The following is a 23,873-nucleotide window of genomic DNA, read 5'->3' as shown; positions in this document are numbered from 1 at the left end:
AAAAAATGATGAATGTTTACGATCGATACCTGCCGCTTCTAAAAAAACCTGGAGCTTCGAGCTGGTGGAGGTCTTTAGCATCTTCACCGAGGAGTGATCTAGAAGGCCTTGTCTCTGTAACTGAGCTGGTGGAGGTCTTTAGCATCTTCACCGAGGAGTGATCTAGAAGGCCTTGTCTCAGTAACTGAGCTGGTGGAGGTCTTTAGCATCTTCACCGAGGAGTGATCTATAAGGCCTTGTCTCAGTAACTGAGCTGTTGGAGGTCTTTAGCATCTTCACCGAGGAGTGATCTAGAAGGCCTTGTCTCAGTAACTGAGCTGGTGGAGGTCTTTAGCATCTTCACCGAGGAGTGATCTAGAAGGCCTTGTCTCCGTCTGTCTGTCTGTCTCTCCAGTCATATGTTCTCATGTATGTTGTTCGTTTATTGAGCATTATTGACGTTTATTCAGCATTATATTAAGCTTTTGTTTTATTATCTACACTGTGAGCGCAAGGTGGTTATGTGAAGCACGCGCTCTTAGCGGAACTATTTCTGTCCTCTTGACCTACTTCAACCACTTCATTGTTGTACAACAATAACACAATCTAAAGCCAAATAACACAATGTGTTGCACTGTAGTTAGACGCAGTTTAAAATGGTGTGATAGCATTCTCTAGCATGTTCTAGCAGCTGAATCATCGTTGATGTGACTCAAAGTTTGGCACTTAACGAACATTAGACACAATCTACTCTGTTCGGATGTTTGTTCTAGATGTAGAATAAATTCTATAACAACTTTGGACCTATTTCTCCAATCTTCTTAGTTTGAGATTTAAATTATTATCTTTTGGAACATTCCGAAGTATAATACACTAGTCAGTCAATAAATCTATTTAACAATCAATCTTCTCGATGTTATGTTGTTTTTCCCCCGTTCAAACTGTTGTAGTGTTCGTTTATAAATAAAACACTAAATATAACATCAGTTACGACATCTGGGATCTACAGAAATTCGCAATGAGACTTGGAAGTCGTAAAACCATGAGAGTTAGAATTTGAGCCAAGAAAGATAACCAATATTTCTTACTTTCATTAGTGCAATGTGTGACCAAGGGAAATTACTAGTTTGTTCTTGCGTTCTATTCTAAAGTAACAAGCGCTGTTGTTTGCATTCATATCAAATACAATTTTTATGGCGGAAATATAACTCTGGACCTCAACATGATTACATTTCTACTTCACGAAATTCGTTATACTTTGAGAATTGATCGATACATGAAATTACATTGTGCCAGATCACAAGTCAGAATTGACTCTTGTCTCTCACAGAACACGCTCTCCGGACTATGGCATGCCCGAAGACTTCACCAAACTTATTCTGTATCCGTTGTCTGGTGGTCCTGGGATTTGTGTCCTGTTTTCCAATTGAACAGATAACCAGAGCACAGTTTATTAGATAACTTGTGTCCCTAGATCTGGAGCTTGGATGAAATGTCGCTGATCAACTTTCTTTCCGTTTTTCTTTGGTCATTCATTGTATGTGTGTGTGTGTGTGCGTATGTAACTATATGGTTATGTATCGTTCACTGCATGTGTGTGCGTATGTAACTATATGGTTGTGTATCTTTCACTGCATGTGTGTGTGCGTATGTAACTATATGGTTATGTATCGTTCACTGCATGTGTGTGCGTATGTAACTATATGGTTGTGTATCTTTCACTGCATGTGTGTGCGTATGTAACTATATGGTTTTGTATCGTTCACTGCATGTGTGTGCGTATGTAACTATATGGTTGTGTACCTTTCACTGCATGTGTGTGTGCGTATGTAACTATATGGTTATGTATCGTTCACTGCATGTGTGTGTGCGTTTTTAACTATATGGTTGTGTATCTTTCACTGCATGTGTGTGTGTATGTAACTATATGGTTGTGTATCGTTCACTGCATGTGTGTGTGCGTTTTTAACTATATGGTTGGGTATCTTTCACTGCATGTGTGTGTTTCACTCTTGCGAAAGTGCCTACAACTCAGCAGTAAAATGCTGGCTAAAAAACAGTTATTTCACTGCATGTGTCTTTCAGTAAATATGTATGTGTGTTGTGTATTGGAGTGCATATGTGTTTATTATAATCATGTATTGTTGAGTGACAGTGCTGAGGATATGCTAAACGTCATATTAAGACGCACGTTCTAAGAAGTGGTGGGCGGATGTAAGCTCAATCTAACAACAAGCTAATCTTCTTCTATTTTTACCTCCCCCTCTCTCCACTTCTATTTCATTTTTTGTTTATGTGGTAAGCGGATTATAAAAATGAATTGAAAACGAGGCGTTTGAAATGACGCCATTCGCTTGCTTTGTCTTCAGGGTAACATATTCATCTCCCCTTTTGGTTACTGCACTGTATCTCTTCAGGTCTCGGGTGCTGGTCTGCACGTACCTATCTATATATTGTTTCCTTAAACTGTTTTAATTGATTACCTTGTTTTTCTGTGACAAGTATTTATTTAAACCTCTTTAGATCTATTATACAACTTGCATGGCGTCGGATGTGGACGCCTCTCATATGAGTGTGACAGAAGGTTATCCCGTACAGTGTCACGCCTAGGTCAATGCTGCAGTTTATTATATCATCCTAATAGAGACCGAATGTGTTTAATGGATTTATCATACAAGTTTAAAGTCATTACAAATCAATGGGTTGGAATTAATCTAAGACTAAAAGGTCTAACACAGTTTGTATTTTAATTATAATTACCAACCTTCTAATGTGGCCTACGTGTAGACTTTGTTGGAATTAGAACAAAAAATGCCAAGATCAAATCAGAGTCCAAGTCTAAAAATTCTGTATAGTTGCTGAAGGTTATTTACCAACTTTGTAAAATACACTCACCCTCTCTTCCGCCACCAAAGAAAAATAAAAACCGAAATTATTTTTTTTGACACAATTAGATATTTTTTTTTTTAAATCTAATAATTGGCCTATATAATTTTTCAAAACCTTAAAATTAAATTTGGCTTACGTCTTACTTATAAAGTAATCCTCTTTAAAGTAACCATAAAGTAACCTCTAGGGAAATCTCTAAAGTGACTTTCAAATATAACTAAATTTATTCCTAAAGTAAAATTTAAAGTATCTCTAAATAAATTAATCTTTAAAATATTTGTAATCATAAACTAACCTCTAAAGTATTACTGAAGTAACCTCTAAAGTATTACTGAAGTAACCTCTATTTGTATACCTCTATTTACCATTACCACCTCTACTGGCCTCTACACCAGTGTAACCCTCACCCCCCAGGCTGAGAACCGTTGCCTGGAAGGGTAAAATATATGCATCAAGGGTTGAGTGTACGCTGCATGCAATAACTCGTCCATAATTATTTATGTTGAACGTGCGTGGTTAGGGTTGTACCATACCTTTGATTAGTTCTTATTTATTGATGGGGCCACAAAGACAGCGCTGTCACGCCATGTTGAAGTAATAAGACATTGAACTGGCAGTAAAATAAATCACTGGACTTTTATAGCACGATATCTTGGTGTTTGGTTAGCGCTGGTGATAGATCTCTCTGTTGAACATACTAGTAGGATAGCCATGGTATCGAAATGCTATAGAAGGATTCTAGGTACCACATAAAAAGACCGCATCACAACTGAGAAAATAAAAAAAAACACAGGATCATATTGGCAATCAGGCCCCACGATGGCCTTCTGACCATTGCTGAAAATGCAAGTAATGACTGTGCGAGTTTATCAAAAGATCCTCAGGTCTCGCTAAAAACTTTCCTGCGGGGAACATTTCTAGGAAAACGAAAGACAGGCAGACAAAATAAGCAATGGGAAGACAACTTCAGTGAATGGATAGACCTGTCAATGAAATCCTATCGAAAGACATAGGGATAGAGATAAATGTTCAGCAGATCACATGTAGTGCCCCAAAGGTCAGAAAGACTAAGCTTAAGACAGGGAAGGTGAAGGAATGTGTATGAAGGATCTCTCTATATAAAACCTACTACTAGAATATTTGAATGCATGTAGTGTCAGTGGATACTTATCTGATACTCAGGTGACTTTGACTTTTACCAGAAAGTTATTTACAGCACAATGGTGTTATCATACTAGTCTCTCATATTTTAACCAGACGTTTTAACCACAATAGCGACAACAAATCATAACAAAACGACCACAAAGCCTGCGTCTATACGTTGTAATTAGAATGCTTTCTACCTGTTATAATCAATCACGTGCTTTTGTCATATACCATAAGATAAGAGTATGGCGGATACTATATATCACAATGGGAAAAGGGGGGAAATACAAAGGATTTAGGATTTCCGGCCGGAAATACGACTAGAAGCAGAAGATTATTATTTAGTATTAATTTTTTTTAAGGACGTTAGATAAATGAAGAAAAAAAAATCAAGATTCACCAAAGTACTTTCTCTCGAGTGTCTATGACGTTGAATCGTCTAATACTAAAGGTATTGACCGAGTAGCCTACAGCCTAATAACCTCCCTTAGCATGTTGCCAAATGTCAGTAAATTTATGGACAGACTGCATAAAGTTGATCTCAAGTGTTGGAACCTCCCCCCCCCCCCTTTCCCTTTTCAACAAAAAAGTCATAGATTTTTTTTTTTCGGTTCTTTACTATAGTCCATCAAAGCTTATTTTGTTGTTGTTCTATATTTGAGACATTCTGTGACACGATCTCCTGTCTCGTTTGTTTGGCTTGAGCTATAAATTCCTTGTCACGTTTTAAAATGTGACACTATGTCACAGCGGCTCTTTAATGAGTCCACTGTAGTCATAAAACAAGAATGATTAAAGTGCAGATTGGATTCGATATTTCGCCTTACACTAATAGCCCGGGTGCTTATAAGAACAGCACGACATTACTTACATAGAGACAACAGTTTCAAGATGTGTTAGATGTAAGTCTTTTTTTTTTTAAATATTGTAGATCAAACTGATATTTATGCAAGTGGAATCCTCTTTTTAGTTCTAAGATGAAAACTGTCTTAATTGAAGATTTTCATTCAACTCTATAAATAGCAAACTTTGTGGTGTATCCGGCGTACAAAAGAAAGGAAGTGTTCAGCTGTTCTATTTTGAAACACGTTTTAGGATTTGTGTGTGTGTGTGTGCACTTTTAGCGTTGCTGAATCAAATTGTCTAAGCGCTTCCGTTTGTAGCTTTGTGGTTAGCAGCATTACAGTTTAACGTCCTTGACATTGATATCATTGAAGTTTAGCGTCCTTGACATTGATATCTTTTGAAGTTTAGCGTCCTTGACATTGATATCTTTTGAAGTTTAGCGTCCTTGACATTGATATCGCGAAAAACGTCAAAGTGATACCATAAATAGAACTTGGCTAGAACATGATAGAAGCATCACGTTTTGGTTACAGGAGGGAATAAAAGAATGAAGAAAACAGATCCAACACACTATGCTTACATTTGTTTAAAAAAAACGTTATTGCCAATGGGCCATGTTGAAAGTTGGGACACAGTTCTCCCTGGGCAGCTACATCAGTATATTGCAGGTGGTTCTTTATCATTTCTTACACGTTAATTTTTTTTTTTACAATACCTCTATTCATGTTAAAACTTCATGGAACCTCCAGGAACCTGGAAAGCTGATCTAAAAAAAAACTGTTTTCTTAGACATTTAGATCTATACATTGTTTTTTAAAATTTTTTTTTTAAGTATTTTAACTGTTTTTCTTGTTGACTTGCATGTCCCGAATAACACGGATTCTGTTCATGATGGCACTAACTTCCTTTATTGTTAATGACACTAGCTCTAATGTCACTGACATTTCATATGGGCATATGGACCTAAGCAAAATTTTATGAATTGTTTGTTTTGTTTTTGTTTTACATGTTTCGGATGTTCCTTCAGAGTTGAAGATAGTTTTCTTCCTAGTCCAAACCTCCCGCAGGACGACGGGGGATGGGAGCGGGCAGGGTTTGAACCCTCGACCGTCGATAAATCCGAACGACAGTCCAGCGCGCAAACCTCACGACCAGGCAGCCATCCAATTGGTGGCAGTAGAATGAGTTAGTTTTAAAACGTGAACAAAGTTTCAAATATTGTTTTCATTTTCTTTCTTAGCTGACATAGATGCACCTTGATTCTAAAAGTCGATAGCTTAGACATTATTTTCATGACTAGTCAAACCGAGTCGAGATTTGCTACCCCATTGGGTTGATATACAAGTTTGACTTGTTATGTGATAGTTCCGCGTAATCATCAATTTGTCACAATTAATGTGTTTGTGTCTCGCCTACCTTAGACAACCTTTACTCCTCTCACGTGTGGCTTCCCCTTCCCCCCTCTTATTCAGGTTTGGCTAGTTTTGTTTCTCCTCCCCCTCTCCCCCCCCCCCCCTCAGTGTGCTATTAGTTAAATAAATGAGAACGGAGTAGAACACTGGTCTATATGAACGCATTACATGCAGTTCATTCATGGGACTTGTCTGTTGTTTGGCAACAGTAGGTGTCTCTCACCTGTCTTAGCCTACATCTCCCCCCAGGCCTGGAACGTAGACTTCTCACGTAAGTTGGGCTGCTATTTATAGAACCAGTGCGTCCGTGTGACGTTATTAGCAGGTTTCACTGTGATTTTCTATTTCAATCGTCTTCTGATTGACCTGATTGTATAGGGAAAAGGTCATCACCGCCAGCGCTTGTCATATTTGTCCTCCCTGACGTAAAGTGTAACATTGGGAGGACGTTCCATGGGGAACTGAGTTTTTTTTTTTAAATTTTTCTTTGTCATTGCATTCTGCACCCACTTTTTTTTCTTTCTATCTACGTGTGTCTCATGTTTGCCTTTACATGTGGCTCAATTTTTCCTTTACATGTGGCTCAATTTTTCCTTTACATGTGGCTCAATTTTTCCTTTACATGTGGCTTAATTTTTCATTTACACGTGGCTCAATTTTCCTTTACATCTGGCTCAATTATTCCTTTTCACGTGGCTCAATTTTTCCTTTACACGTGGCTCATTTTTTCCTTTTCATGTGGCTCAATTTTTCCCTTACATGTGGCTCATTTTTTTCTTTACATGTGGCTCAATTTTTCCTTTACATGTGGCTCAATTTTTCCTTTACATGTGACTCAATGTTTCCTTTACATGTGGCTCAATTTTTCCTTTACATGTGGCTCAATGTTTCCTTTTCATGTGGCTCAATGTTTCTTTTACATGTGGCTCAATTTTTCCTTTACATTTGGCTCAATGTTTCCTTTACATGTGGCTCAATTTTTCCTTTACATGTGGCTCAATGTTTCTTTAACATGTGGCTCAATTTTTCCTTTACATTTGGCTCAATGTTTCCTTTACATTTGGCTCAATGTTTCCTTTACATGTGGCTCAATGTTTCCTTTACATGTGGCTCAATGTTTCCTTTACATGTGGCTCAATGTTTCCTTTACATGTGGCTCAATTTTTCCTTTACGTGTAGCTCACATTTTTCCCTACGTGTGACTTAATTGTTTTGTGATCGCGCTGCCCATTAAAGGCATTGTACGATGAAATAATTTGTTAACACCCCCACTTCCCACCTGACATGACTAGATTGACCTTGGGACACGCGTAGGACGTAATCGTCTTTTTTTTTTTTCAGTAACGTCTGTATTTTTTAAGATAAGCTAATCTGTCATAAGCAATGATACAATGTATTTCAACTGTATGCTTCTACTCTAGAGAGATATGTTCAAGATTTCCAGCAGTACCTCTGATGTTAGCTGCTACTGTATACATTATAAACCTGGAACAAACCAACCACGTGGCCTCTTTCATGATCTAAGCTTGACCAAGAGAGTCCCCGAAATCAGAATTAGAACTCGAAACAATCAGTTCGAAATTCATGCTTTGACCACTCGTCCACAAGGCCCGCAGTTCGTTTGCAACGAGTTGATTGTGTATGATCGTAAAGGAAAGTCGTTTAAATATACGATGTCTATTTCCTTGGTTGTGGTGCTATTATCATCAGTGCCAGGCCATCGTGTGTTTTGTATTCAAAAGATTTGATTGTTAATCTGCCCCATGGCTCATGCAGGTCTTGAAACAAATGAGGAATGTGCTTTAATTAAAAGTCAACGTTACCATTGGTAATTCTGATCACACAACTTTTATCGACGAGGTGAATACTTTCAATATCACTTAGTTTTTAGTGTAGTTTGACTCTTTGTGCTGTTGGGTCCATGTTTACCTCGATGACTAAAACCTAGCGCAGATTTATGATAATTAGCTCGTTTCAAGTTTTAAAAAAATTATAGGGTTTTTCCTTTTAATGTCACTTTTAGCGGCCCCCGATAGGGGAAAAGACGCTATTAGTTTTGTGTGCATTGTCTGTCCGTCCGTCCGTCCGTCTGTCCTCCCGTTTAGATCTCGTAAACTAGAAAAGATAGTGAAAATCCGATATCATAATATTTTAGTCCATTCAAATTTCTGATGCAACGGTTACTTTTTTCTTTTCTAAAAGCGAAATATTTTTTTCTCTATTCTTCTGTCATTTGTCTTTGATAGAATTTAATTCTTATGTTATTTCTGAAAATATTGATACCTGCCTTTTAACCTTCCTGGATGGAACCCTTCGGGGGCGCTTTTTAGTTTGTGTTTCCACACAAACTGTCTTTGTAACCTTGTTTAAACAAGTTTTTGAAGATCAAAGCCTTTGATGAGGACTTGTGTTTTTTTTTATACCTATTATTCAGTGTTTAACAACTTTTCTTAGATTGGAGTTCACTTTGTATCAATAGAAGGTATACAAATATTAACTATGAACGTACGTAATGTCTCATCGCTTTACAAACTTGTTCTTACACTGCTCTGTGTGTTGATAACTTGAACCTAGTTAGAATACTAGGATAAGAATTTCTTTCTTTTTTTAAATTTTGGTCTTAATTTATTTTTGTCTTGATTTATTTTACTTTGGTCTTGATTTATTTTATTTTAGTCTCGGTTTATTTTATTGTCCCAGCAGCTCTAACTTCTTGTATAGTTTTGTTTTGTTCTTTCATAATGAAAGATTTGTACCCTGCTAGCCCAGCCGGCGGGCTGGGATTTAACCCGGAACCATCGAGACGACAGTCCAGAGCGCATACCACACAGACAGCTTTTAAGTAGGCTACCAAATTTCATGGATTACTTCTTTTGCTACTTTTCTTTCTCCATAATTTCATAGTCCCCATACTCCCGCCCCCTAAGCAAGTGCTTCCTCTTGCTGAAGCTCCAACTCTGCAGTAAGTGTCCAACAGGAAAAGAGAAAATCTGATTTTTTTATATTTTTTTTGAAGTAATTTTGAAATGGTAGGCTATAGAAATAAAAAAGATAACCTCGCCAAAGCAGTACTCTCACATGTTATCCACCCAAATGAATATTTCTTCTTTTATCCTCTGTAATTCGTCATGCGACGTTGTTGTTTTTTTCTGCTGACAACCTTGGCATTTTCAGGTAGCGGAGTCTGTTCCAGTTAGTTGCCAACTCTCTTACAGACTTCGCCTGGATAAAAGTGCAATGGTTCGCTCTCTCCTCTCCCCCCACTTCCTCCTTAAATCTCTTCTCTATTTTTTCTTTCCAGTTGATGGGATCGTTTTATGGTGGGGTGAAGATTGGCTTGTTATGGTTTAGGTATTTAACGAAAAGGATGCATTTAAGTCAGCTTGACCCTGTCACATTGACCCTGCTCGCCCTCGTATTGATTGTTTCCATAGGTTGACACCATTTCCTTTGTCTGCTTTCATTGTTAATGAATGAATTACTCTATTGTTTTTCTTTCTTTCTCTCTCTCGCTTTATAACTGTCTCTCTCAGTTCTTATGTTTATTTCTGCTGTTTATTCATTAAGACATGGCGTATCTATGTAACTAAATACATGACGATGCAGAAATCTCAGCATGAACTGTTTGTAAACAAAAATAAATCAAGACATGGTATTATGCTAATATTTTGTCATCTATTTGGAAACACAACCATATCAACACATGGTAATGTGTATCAACACATGGTAATGTGTTACCATCTTATCAACTGTTTAGAAACAATAAGACGATGTTTACAAAGCTTTAAATCAACTTATTTTGTCTGCCTGGTACAAATCTTGTACACGTTATTTCTCCCACTTCTTAAGTTGAAACTTTGCACAATTATTCATTGTCGATGACAACACATTGGATTAATAGATAGAAATAACCATTTAGTTAATTAATTAGTAATAATAATTTTTTTTGTTAAGAAAAAAGGGATTTAGATCTCACAGTATTGAGAGACATGATAGTAATTGTGCGGTTCTTTGCCTTATATGAGCTTTTTTTTTTTATACCTTTTTTTTATATATTGCTTGTTGTAATGTCTGTAAAAAGCCTTAACAGAACATGAGCTGATCAGGTGTTGGTTGTCTTACTACAAAAATCTATATTGATTTATTGTTTGGGTGTTGTTGTTTTTTTTTAAATCCCAGTCTTGCATTTTTGAACGAATTTTTTTTTCTTTTATCGAACGTTACTTTTCAATCACGTAATGGAATCAGTAAAATCGAATGAATCCAATGGGAGTGGATCTTTGAATGGATCGATGAAAATGATTGATTCTTTGGGTATTAAGCATTGCTCTCCGTGACCGCTTTCTCTGCCCTCTTTTTTTTTCTTTTTCTCTTATCCTCTCTTCCTCTCTTTCCGGTCCCTCGCAATGTTTCTGTCCTCAACCCATCTCCTCATTGTTACTCTCTGACTGTTATATCCCTTATCACTGTGCGGACAATGTATCAGTTGGTCTGCTAATCCATCGTTCCATCTCTCTTACTGGATCTATGCCTGGCGTCACTTCTCTTGTCCACTATAGTGGCGTTTTTTTAGCGGCCCCCGAAAGGGGAAAAGACGCTATTAGTTTTGTGTGAAATATCTGTCCGTCTGTCCGTCCGTCCCGTTTAGATCTAATAAACGAGAAAAGATATTGAAAATCCGACTTCACAATATTTTAGACCATTCAAAGCTCTGATGCAACGGCTACTTTTTTTTTTCTGAAATCGAAAAATCTAATTTTTAAAATCAGTTATGCAAGCAGTTTTTTAACGAGAAAAAGCTAATTAGTATGCATTATAAGTTAGACATAATTTAAAACGAATAGTAATCTTGTAAACGTCATTCTCCTGAACAATTCTTTTTATTGCTGAAGTATTCGATTAAGAGATTGAGACTTTTCAAAATAACTAGATCAAATATAAGACATCAGTTAGGCCAGGGTAGGTGCGGTGGCTGAGCGGTAAAGCGCTTGGCTTCCGAACCGGGGATCTCGGGTTCGAATCCTGGTGAAGACTGGGATTTTCAACTTTGGAATCTTTGGGCGCCTCTGAGTCCACTCAGCTCTAATGGGTACCTGACATTAGTTGGGGAAAAGTAAAGGCGGTTGGTCGTTGTGCTGGCTACATGACACCCTCGTTAACCGTAGGCCACAAAAACAGATGAACTTTACATCATCTGCCCTATAGACCACAGGGTCTATAAGGGTAACTAGTTAGGCCAGGTTCACATCTAATTTTACATTCACCTATCGTTTGACCTGCTGGACCGTTGGGGCACTACACAAGATCTGTTAACCTTCTTTCTCCATTTTTATCTCTCATTTGTCTTTGATATAATTTCATTCGGATGTTCTTTCTGAAAATATTGAAGCCTGGGTGGACCACTTCGGGGGCCGATTTTGAGTTTGTATTTCCACACAAACTGTCTTTTGTAACCTTGTTTTTTTGTTGTTGTTGTTTTATGAACGCGTTACATTGCGAAAAAAAACTAGGAGTGGCAGAAAGCTTATAACACAATGTCATTAAATACTAAGAAAATATAAACTTTATATGTGTATGTATAATGATAAATTGTGTGTGAGTGTATGCATTTAAATGATAGAGGCTACAACAATCTTTAACCTCTTCCTAATTGTTTTTATTCACAAAGTAAAAAACTTTATTTATATCTTCGATTTTTTAAAATATATTTATCAATAAATATTTTTTTTTAGTCAGCGGAGTACATCACTTCGATACACATGTACTATGTTATTGTCTATTTTAAATTCATTTTACTGTTTTGATTAGAAATGGTTGTGTTTACCAAATGCATATATATGGTAGCCGAATTACTGGAAAATAGCATACGCATCACTAATTAGGAAGTCCCCTCTATCAGTGTCCGTCAACACACAATTTAAGAAAAAAACTTTTGAATATCAAACCAGATCTCAAAGAAGCCGGCCCAGGACAACAAGGTCATTCGTCGACCTAATAAGCCAGACTTTGCCCATCCATGTATTAGTTGTACAGCGGTTCTAAATCTTTCCAGATTTTACGAACTCTCAGCTGACCACCTCGGAAATGATTACACCATATAAAGTATCTATAATGTAATATAAATGTGTTGCCTTGCTCGCTACCGCTAGAGACGTTGATCCGGAAAATCTCCACAAAGTGAGAAACATTGACTTAGAATTGTTTGAGAATCTCTGTCAATCAATGCTTCATCAGACTAACTTCGGCTTTACCCAGAGGCTAATGATGTAGATGCTCCAAATTTGCAAGTGTTCTGACCTATGTTCAGGCAACATCTGTTGAAGACCAGAATCATATTACTATCTCTCATTGGCTTATAATTATACAATCTAAATCGACCACTGAATCAACTGGTTCAGTGTGTATATGTTTGCGACAGCATTCAGAATACGCGCTCCCAATATAGAATATATTGATGTAACTATAATTGTTGTCTTGTCATTTTCGCCAATCATTAATTTGTAATAACTTGTCTAATGAAATTGAACATTACTATTGAAACAGCCTACAATCATCAAAGAAACTACTCTGAATAGATTTTAGTTAGGATGTTTTTAAAATATTGTCTCTGACCTTTTTTACTTTAATTTGTATTTTTTTTTCTATTTGCTTGTACTTTTATTTTTAGTTCCCAAGGGACGCAACACCTCTTTGATAAAACAAAAACAGCACATGGGTGACATCCGTACTACTCTGAAGAAGTTTCATAGTAAAAGTACATTTTCATGGGTTTTGTATTTATAAGTCACGTGATTAGGCGTCTAAATATAGCCGCCCTGAAGTATTAACACGCAAAGTACTCCGGAAAGTACAATAAACATTTGTAGTTATTCAGGGTTGGGCCTGCTTGCCTTAATCGGGTATCTTAACATTAATCCATCATCATCTCCTTTCTTCTGTGTGGTCGTTTATGAGGTAAATTCCACCAACCAGCTTCCTCCATGCTCCCGTCTTGCTCATCTGCTTAGCATCTGCATCCAAATCTCAGCGCCATGTATTCCTGTGCCGGCCCTCTTTCCTAGGAGAGTTCCAGGTGAGAGCTTGTATTATAATGTTTGATGCAGGCTTGCGAAGGGTGTGACCTATCAATCGGGTGTGACCTATCAATCGGGTGTGACCTATCAATCGGGTGTGACCTCTCCATCGGGTGTGACCTCTCCATCGGGTGTGACCTCTCCATCGCCAGCGTCTCAGAAGTATATCACGTCAATGGGTAGCTGCTTTGTTCTGGCCACAGTTCCTGATTGGTCAATGTGTCTGGCCAGCAGACCATAGAAATGACTTAGGACCTCGTGTAATACGGTTTTCTTAAACGAAACACAACTTCCCATCAACAAACACATTAGCAAACCGACCTTAAGTGGAACCGTCTTGCACGCCCTTCTTGTGGCTTTAACCTAATTAGGCGATTAACTAAAAGGCCAGATTTAATGGTCATGGACTCAATTCGTTAAGGCCATTAATTAAATTATGCAATTAAGCTGTTTGCACTGCTCTACCTTTAAAAAAAAAAAAATAAACAGATATAACAAAATAAGTAACAAAAAACACAACACAGAAACACAAAACAACAACAGAAACACAAAACAACAACAGAAACACAAAACAACAGAAACACAAAACAACAGAAACACAAAACAACAACAGAAACACAAAACAACAGAAACACAAAACAACAACAGAAACACAAAACAACAACAGAAACACAAAACAACAACAGAAACACAAAACAACAGAAACACAAAACAACAACAGAAACACAAAACAACAGAAACACAAAACAACAACAGAAACACAAAACAACAACAGAAACACAAAACAACAACAGAAACACAAAACAACAACAGAAACACAAAACAACAACAGAAACACAAAACAACAACAGAAACACAAAACAACAACAGAAACACAAAACAACAACAGAAACACAAAACAACAACAGAAACACAAAACAACAGAAACACAAAACAACAACAGAAACACAAAACAACAGAAACACAAAACAACAACAGAAACACAAAACAACAACAGAAACACAAAACAACAACAGAAACACAAAACAACAACAGAAACACAAAACAACAACAGAAACACAAAACAACAACAGAAACACAAAACAACAACAGAAACACAAAACAACAACAGAAACACAAAACAACAACAGAAACACAAAACAACAACAGAAACACAAAACAACAGAAACACAAAACAACAGAAACACAAAACAACAACAGAAACACAAAAAAGAAACATCTGGACGTTGTACGTTATTGAAAATCTGTGTGTGCAAGGGCGAGTAGAAGAGGAAATCAAATGTGGCAAGTCGTATATCGAAAGCTGAAATAACAACTGATCCTTTCATCAGAAAGAGAGTCGAGTTAGCGAGGATCTTGTGCTTTACTCTATACGTGATATACAGGATAAAAGAAACTTTGACTTAACTACCCTTGTTATAAAGTTTATATTTTATCAGCATTCTGTTGTATAGAAGCTATTTTAGATAACTCGTCTTTTGACACTATAGTGTAACTCCCTCCCTTTTTTTTCATCTTAAAAAATTTCACTTTTCGAAAATATTTTGGTCTCTCTTGTTTCGGAATTTCCCAGAGACTGTATATTCTGACATTGTTGACATGAAATATGGATTTATTAATTAGTTTAGATTCTTTAAAGGTACATTCTTGTGGCTGTGTATGATTCATAATCAGGTATCCTACATATTGCCACTTCTAGTTTATGCTTACATAAGCATCTTACAGTTGATAAACACACTCCCATAGTTTGCTAGATTAGTGTTAGAATTTGTCAAAAAAAAACCTCCCTTTAAAAAAAAAAAAGAATTTTCTACTATTAACTTACACATTCTTCATAATGGACATGTCAATGGGAGAAAAAAAAAGTGGATCTTATCAGTAAATTAAAAAAAAATGTTTATTTATTTCAAGCTAAAATGGTGCACATTGTAGTGTAGTTGGATAGTTAAGTAGATAGAGCTAGTAGCGCAAATGTGATAGACCTTTTTATTTTTTTACGACAGAACAAAATGTGAATGTACAATTAAACTATGTATATATATAACATGTTTCTGTGTGTGCCTAATTTTTAAGGCCTTAACAGTCCAGCAGAAAGTCATCATTTCATATAAAAAAAAAAAAACTTAAACGCTTGTTTAGAGTGGGACGTGAGGTTCTTTCACTGGAAATTGATCCACCGCCAGACTTGTTGGCTATTGACTTGAGACACAGAGCTGAGTGACCGCTGAGAGTGAGGTGGGAAGCGGTCAAGCGGTGATCTGGTTATCGGGATAGAACTCAAGATATTGATGAAAGGTGAAAGATTTGACGTATGGACCCGAGACACTGTCGAAGCGGGGGAGGGCAGGGAATGTAAATAGCCTGCATTCAGGAGTCTGGCAGGTCGTTGGGATAACAATAGAACTCATGTCATTGAAGTCGTGACTGCTTGGATCTAAAGTAAGAAATCCAGAGGAACTTGAGTTAAATCACTGCTCTAGAGGTACTTGAGTTAAATCACTGCTCCAGAGATATTTGAGTTAAATCACAGCTCCAGAGGTATACAATCACTTAGCCTTTGCTGTTGTCTATGAAAATCAAAGAGAAATTGGAATTGACTTCAAGTGGGAAGGAGTAAAACAAAGTAACATGCAAACAAATAGTCCCAAGACCTGAATTGAATATCATATGAAGGGCTTGACGGAGATCTAATGAAACTTACAACTGAGGAACTTCGATATGCTTGGTAGTTTCAGGAAGAGATGTCCAGACTTCGGCCCGTGGACCATATCCAGCCCGTGACGTCTGCTTCATAATGAAGCCGCAAGAGTTAGTTTCCTTTGGATTTTTTTTTTCGACGATGAGACCCGTGGTACGCCTGTCGGAGATGTAAATGTCTCCAGGCCCGTGGTACGCCTGTCGGAGATGTAAATGTCTCCAGGCCCGTGGTACGCCTGTCGGAGATGTAAATGTCTCCAGGCCCGTGGTACGCCTGTCGGAGATGTAAATGTCTCCAGGCCCGTGGTACGCCTGTCGGAGATGTAAATGTCTCCAGGCCCGTGGTACGCCTGTCGGAGATGTAAATGTCTCCAGGCCATGTAAATGTCTCCAGGCCCGTGGTACGCCTGTCGGAGATGTAAATGTCTCCAGGCCCGTGGTACGCCTGTCGGAAATGTAAATGTCTCCAGGCCCGTGGTACGCCTGTCGGATATCCGTTGTATTCCTCGTTTCAAAAATAAGTTTGGCCGCCACTGACATAAAGTGATAATGTAACAATATTACAGTAACAACCAGAAGTGACATTCAGTGTTGGAGACGTAAATCTGTCCAAGTGTTTACTTCTAATAAATGTCAGGAATTGAAAAGAATGAATTGGTACACTTGTGTGTACACGTAGAGTCTTGTGGAGTTTAATGTATAAATGTTGTATTCATTTTGTTCTCTTACCCTATTGTTTGTGCCCTTTGACATTCTCTATTAACATATAAAACAACCCATCTCACCCATAGCTGGGATAAACTGCTAGTAAACTAAAACTATGACTAGAATACTATGTAGGCATAAAGTTTATTGAAGATGTTGAGTAGATGTTTAAAAAGAATGTCGTTTTCCTAACAAAACTGTCATCTTTTTGGTGCCACTTTCTCTCCGTAAGTTGAGTTACTTTCTCTTATCACTCCGTCGTGTGTCGTGTGTCACCCCCCTATTGCACCGCCACTGACTAAGCAATGGCTTTAAATAATTGAGATGTAAGTCCAGTCTTCAGTCTCCCTGTCAGCTTACTATGTTCTAGACCGATGTTCAGGTTTTATTAATGGGCTAGTCTCGTCTGTTCTCGATATGCTAATCAATATGAGGCTTTTCATGAGCTTAGTGGGTTTTTTTTTATTTGCTATAAATTCCTTTGGGCTTAGTGAACGAGTCTAGGGCTGGAGGTCGATGACGTGATGGTCTTACTGTGGGCTAATGACACTTTTAATTTTAAAACAATCTGCTTAATTATAAGCGGTCATCTTTCTGGCAACGCTTTAACGATTTTTACCGAGAACAGTTGTTATAGAATTGCAGAACACTGACCTGCAACGTCACAACCTGTGGGCAGTTTAGACCAATACCTAATTAATAGAATAATAGAATTAATCTCTCTAAAAAAAACAAAGTGTTCTGCTAATACTCAGAATGTGCAAAAGTTTTTCCGTTTAGGACAAAGTGTGGAAACACTGAATTCTAAATGACAGACCTGTTTCCTAAATACGACATTGAAACAAGTTCAACCAGTGATGCCCAATCTGTTTCCTAATTACGACATTGAAACAAGTTCAACCAGTGATGCCCAATCTGTTTCCTAATTACGACATTGAAACAAGTTCAACCAGTGATGCCCAATCTGTTTCCTAATTACGACATTGAAACAAGTTCAACCAGTGATGCCCAACCTGTTTCCTAAATACGACATTGAAACAAGTTCAACCAGTGATGCCCAACCTGTTTCCTAAATACGACATTGAAACAAGTTCAACCAGTGATGCCCAATCTGTTTCCTAAATACGACATTGAAACAAGTTCAACCAGTGATGCCCAACCTGTTTCCTAATTACGACATTGAAACAAGTTCAACCAGTGATGCCCAATCTGTTTCCTAATTACGACATTGAAACAAGTTCAACCAGTGATGCCCAATCTGTTTCCTAAATACGACATTGAAACAAGTTCAACCAGTGATGCCCAACCTGTTTCCTAATTACGACATTGAAACAAGTTCAACCAGTGATGCCCAACCTGTTTCCTAATTACGACATTGAAACAAGTTCAACCAGTGATGCCCAACCTGTTTCCTAATTACGACATTGAAACAAGTTCAACCAGTGATGCCCAATCTGTTTCCTAATTACGACATTGAAACAAGTTCAACCAGTGATGCCCAACCTGTTTCCTAAATACGACATTGAAACAAGTTCAACCAGTGATGCCCAACCTGTTTCCTAATTACGACATTGAAACAAGTTCAACCAGTGATGCCCAACCTGTTTCCTAAATACGACATTGAAACAAGTTCAACCAGTGATGCCCAATCTGTTTCCTAATTACGACATTGAAACAAGTTCAACCAGTGATGCCCAACCTGTTTCCTAATTACGACATTGAAACAAGTTCAACCAGTGATGCCCAACCTGTTTCCTAATTACGACATTGAAACAAGTTCAACCAGTGATGCCCAATCTGTTTCCTAAATACGACATTGAAACAAGTTCAACCAGTGATGCCCAACCTGTTTCCTAATTACGACATTGAAACAAGTTCAACCAGTGATGCCCAACCTGTTTCCTAAATACGACATTGAAACAAGTTCAACCAGTGATGCCCAATCTGTTTCGCCACGAAGTTCAAGGCCACATCACTTCAAAAGTTCAATGGCGCCGAGCTTCTGCAGCTTTATTATGCGCTGTGGTCAGACGTTTGAAAGGGTTAGTGTTAGCACCACATTCCAGGATGGATAGCACCACATCACAGGATGGATAGCACCACATCCCAGGATGGATAGCACCACATCCCAGGATGGATAGCACCACATCACAAGCACCACATCCCAGGATGGATAGCACCACATCCCAGGATGGATAGCACCACATTCCAGGATGGATAGCACCACATCCCAGGATGGATAGCACCACATCACAGGATGGATACTCTAATATCGATCAAATCGTTAGACTCGTTCTGTGATGACAACATTGCAACAAGCGAACATTATCAGAATTGTTCTACACACTGCATAAGTGTTACATACTAGATCTGTTATTGACACACTTTAACTATTCAACACACCAGGCATTCTGCCCAATCGATTTACTCATGGCAGTCCTAAGAAAGGGGCACTTATTAGATCGCGTTCCTTCGTTTAAATCCCTTCATGGTTGGCTGGCTTAGAATCATAACTAACTTTGTTATTAACAGAGCATAACGCGAAGTGGTGACGGCAGACGTAACCTGGGATTAACGGCACTAACCTTGCATTCTCGTGATCTTGAACTTTGGATTATAATGCACAGGTTGTTGGGCAAACCAATGTCAGGGTCACTTATTATTTTAACACGGTTCTCAATACTTTGTACCGAATGAGGAAGACCGTTGGAGGAGTTAGTTACAGTCAGCGTTGTATACATTTCTGTTAGAGACATCTGCGCATGCTCCACTCGACCTCTGTATCTTCGTATCATTTTTGTTTCCTCTCTATTTAAATACCCACATTTTGTTCTGGGGTTTAATACTTACATTCTGGGTATTTTTTTTTAAAGTATGAGTGGAAGCTTTATGAATTATCAGGCCCTTATAATCACATTTGTATGTATCAATGAATACTTGAAAGAAGGACCATGTAAAATAAAACATAACGCACGCTGAATAGCTGTCATTAAATGTAATTGTGTTGTATTTATACTCTCATCGGCCCTCGGGAAGTGTTGACTGTTCAATTAAGAAGATTAGTGTTAAAATAAACATTCCATGATTGACATTATTGAGTGGAGAAGTGCTTGGTAAGCAGCAGGTAAGATTTGAACTTAGTAAATTTAATCTTAGCAGCATCTTCGACGATTGGTTTATTGAGTTATTTTGTTACTTTCAAATTTTGATTTGTATGTGCCTTCAAATATGAATATGATTACATTCTAGCCCAAACCTTCCGCAGGACGGTGAGGGATGGTTTCGGGCAGTGTTCAAACCCTGGATCATTGAGCCGACAGACAAGGCAACCCTGCAACATATTGCAACAACAGGGGAACAGCTTCCGGGTTAACTCATGGCGAAGAATGTGTGTGTGTATATATGTGTTTTGTGTGTGTGAGAAAGAATTAAGTTGTATTTTATTGTCGAGTCCCAGTGGAACTTGAGTCTTTGATCATGGCTTTCAATGAAATCGAGTTTCTTATTACCACGTCCAACCCTTCCCGCCATTTCTTCTCCAATTCTTTCTTTCTATTTACATCTTTGTTTCTTCAGACCAGACGTCCTGTGTTCATTCGTCTTGGTGGTCTAGTGAAATAAAATGTCTTTCAATGTTGTAAATGTCCATTTGTCGTCGTTCGACTTTTTAAGGTTAAAGAATATCGTTCCATTTTTTTTTTATCTTTTTGATGGTATTTTTTAAAAAAGTCCTGCTAAATGATGGACCTGGCTCCTCAATTGACGTTACATCCACAGCACGATACGTTAAAACAAGACTTCAGTTGTTAGTGAAACATTATTGTGTTTGTATGTATTTATTTGGACAAACAACGTACATTGGTTTATTGTACACAAGACTTACATCTCACATGAGAAGTCAACTCCAAATATCTACGCTAGCACTGAATACCTTATGACCACGTCGAGCTATTGCAACAGAAAACGCAAACCATTTTTTTTATTGAAACACTCTTCAGCAACAGAGTATCATTCCATTGGTTACGTCAAGACTTTTTTTGTTGAAATTTGTCGTGACGATAGCTCGTTCAGCCTCCTTAGTTACGGAAATAGCTCGTTTCCAGGGAGATAATTTGTTTTATCCGATGGTAAATCCGAGTATCTGGTTGTCTGCTAAACAAATGAACATTCTTTGCAGACGTCAGATCCTGGAGATTTTCTTTAGCGCGTTTTACGTACAAGTTTTATTTCAAAGTTTTTTCTTTTATTATTACAATTTGAGTTCTTTCAATCTGGCCACCGCGAATGTTCTATTTATTTTAATATCAGTTTACAACACAGACAGACAAGTGGACTTTACACAGACAGACAAGCGGACTAAATACAGACAGACAAGTGGACTATATACAGACAGACAAGTAGACTATACACAGACAGACAAGTGGACTATATACAGACAGAGAAGTGGACTATACAGAGACAGAGAAGTGGACTATACACAGACAGACAAGTGGACTATATACAGACAGACAAGTGGACTATATACAGACAGAGAAGTGGACTATACACAGACAGACAAGTGGACTATATACAGACAGACAAGTGGACTATATACAGACAGACAAGTGGACTATATACAGACAGAGAAGTGGACTATACAGAGACAGAGAAGTGGACTATACACAGACAGACAAGTGGACTATATACAGACAGAGAAGTGGACTATACAGAGACAGAGAAGTGGACTATACACAGACAGACAAGTGGACTATATACAGACAGAGAAGTGGACTATACAGAGACAGAGAAGTGAACTATACACAGACAGACAAGTGGACTATTTGGTTCTAGCTATCTACGTATTTCTCATGTTGTGCTGATAAAAGCCTCATAGACAAAATGTTCCTTGTTTGTCCATAATCCAGCAAGGTTTCCTCTATGTATGATGTTTGTACTTTATATACAGTGGTTCACCCCCTGCAGCAGTCATTGTTTGTTCGTCAAACTTATCAGTAATACGATGCATGTATCATCAGATATTATTTTCTTACTAGAGTGTGAAAAAGTCGATTTTGGGTAAAAAAATCGATTTTTCAATTTTGGTGTAATTAAATAGGTGGACATGTATTTTATAGACTGGCACCAACAATTTTCTAAAAAGTAGCATTTGTTATTGAAAAAAAATTTTTTAATGATGCATGGTGAACACTATTTCCCATATTTTTCTTAAAATTCACTGTTTTTGAGTGAATGCATTTTTTGTGACCCCCCCTCCTCCCCCCCCAAACATATTTCTAAAATCTCTAGAACTAATAGAGATAAATGTGTCAAATTTGGTGCACATATTCAGAGATAAATAGTACAGAGAATCAGCTAGTTTTAATGACTTTAGCTGAAGAAGTTTTTAATAAATGATCTTTTGGAAAAAAAAAATGTGGATTAATTTTACAGGTAAAAAAATCACCCTTTTGAAAAAAAATTATAAAATTCACAATACTAAGGGAAAATGTATAAAATCTAGCTAGCTCCTTCCAGCCACCCATATACTTTAAGGTGTAAGTATTTTTAGCTTTGAAATTTATCAATTTTGAAAAATTTTAGAATTTTCCTATATGAACTAATTTTTGTTTATATTCAAGATGGCCGCCATTACCATGGCAACCCGGAAACAATAGACAACATTCAATATATATATATATATATATATATATATATATTTTATTGAGTGTCATATGATATAATATAACAAAAGTTATTAAGTTACACCAAAAATAAAAAAAATAATTTCGCACTCCAGTAACCCATTTTATGCTTATTGGCGACTTGTTATGGTTTAGAAAATTGGCATTTACGTTCTTGCAGTAATTTTTTTTTTTTTTTTTTTTTTGAAAGGAAGTATTTTTTTATCGTTATTAAAGTAATTGAATTTTAGATGTGCAATCCGTCTTTCAATTATGTATTTGAAATACAAGAAATCCCTCTGTATTTGAGTGCCGCATCTCGAGAAATCACAAGCGAAGCGTGAACGCATCGCGTGCAAAGAGTGGCTGGATATATTGTGTCATCATCTGCTGCGTCTCTTAATTCTCTAATGCGCTGCTCTCTAATGACGTAACGACTTGTCCTCTAACTAGATTGAGATGTCATGAGATGTCATGAGTGGATCGAAACTACGGAAATGTCACGCAATACTCAAATTCTTTTATTTGTAAACTTATCACTAGATTATTTTTTTGTTGTTGTTTTGAAGTGAACAAGAAAGTTTTGACTGTTCTGTAGGCATGCTAATGCCTCGTGTGAAAGGTAAATATATTGCCGTGGTACAATAAGATTAAGCAAGTCTACTGTACAGGCCAGCTCGTACGGTGTCTTTAAGCGGTGAGCAAGTGTGTGGTGCGCTTATGTGGTCGGCAGATGTTTTCTGTATTCACACGAAGCATCAGCTCTGAGCTTCAAAATCCTTGAGCCCGAAATTAAATTATGCCTTTTGTGAACGTAAATACTTTGAAACTGAAATTTAGATTACTAATGAGAAAAACATAAAAAAATACTTTTTCAAAACAAATGCTTATATTAAATGTAATTGTATCACTTAGTTTGGATGTCATGTCATTTAATTTTATATATGATAGAGACCTAGGCATATAGGCCTAAATCTGTGCGATAGAAATATTTTTACCAATTGTTTTTGCTTAGCTTTTAGCTTTCTCGATGCACTATGATCTTATCATTTGTCTGGACCAGTTTTGAAAGGGGGAAGGAAGTAGGGGGTATCTTGGTGAATGTTTAAATGGTCGTTTTTTAAATGCATAAAAAAAATTCCCTCAGTCTTGCAAGTAGAAGTAACTCTTGTGCCTCGTAAATGATTTTTTTTTTTGGTTCTAACTGCTTTCTGAAAACAATTATTTCTGTAAAAGTTTTTAACTCAAGCATTAGCCTATGACTTGAAGACAAATAGTGTTGAAATAACTATTTTAAATTCCACATATATTTTCAAGTCAATAAGACATTGGGTTTGTCTGCCTTTGAAACTAAAAGTATTGTTTACTAGTTGTAATTAAATTTTCAATTACTCTTTGAGATGGAAAAGGTTTGGGGGGGGGGACTTAGACAAAATCGATTCTTATGTCAACAAGTTCTACGGTAA

General features: G+C 37.3%; 1 protein-coding gene across 3 annotated transcripts in view; it reads left to right on the top strand.

Moving 5' to 3' along the window:
* LOC129927291 (uncharacterized) overlaps positions 1 to 23,873 on the top strand; it is a 39,600-nt gene that overhangs the window by 1,625 nt on the left and 14,102 nt on the right. Inside the window, exon 1 of one of the 3 annotated variants that reach the window (XM_056035665.1) lies at positions 4,778 to 4,916. The exons of 1 other annotated variant lie outside the window; for it this stretch is intronic. The gene's annotated coding sequence lies outside the window, so the exon portion shown is untranslated. Of the gene's footprint in view, positions 1 to 4,777; positions 4,917 to 19,580; positions 19,872 to 23,873 lie in introns of those variants that run through there. One more of the 3 variants, XM_056035664.1, reaches the window with a different exon arrangement.

The sequence above is a fragment of the Biomphalaria glabrata genome, chromosome 7, assembly GCF_947242115.1.
Source record: "Biomphalaria glabrata chromosome 7, xgBioGlab47.1, whole genome shotgun sequence".
NCBI lineage: Eukaryota > Metazoa > Mollusca > Gastropoda > Planorbidae > Biomphalaria > Biomphalaria glabrata.
Note: the sequence above shows the minus strand (reverse complement) of the source record. Positions and strands in the feature narration are given on the sequence as shown.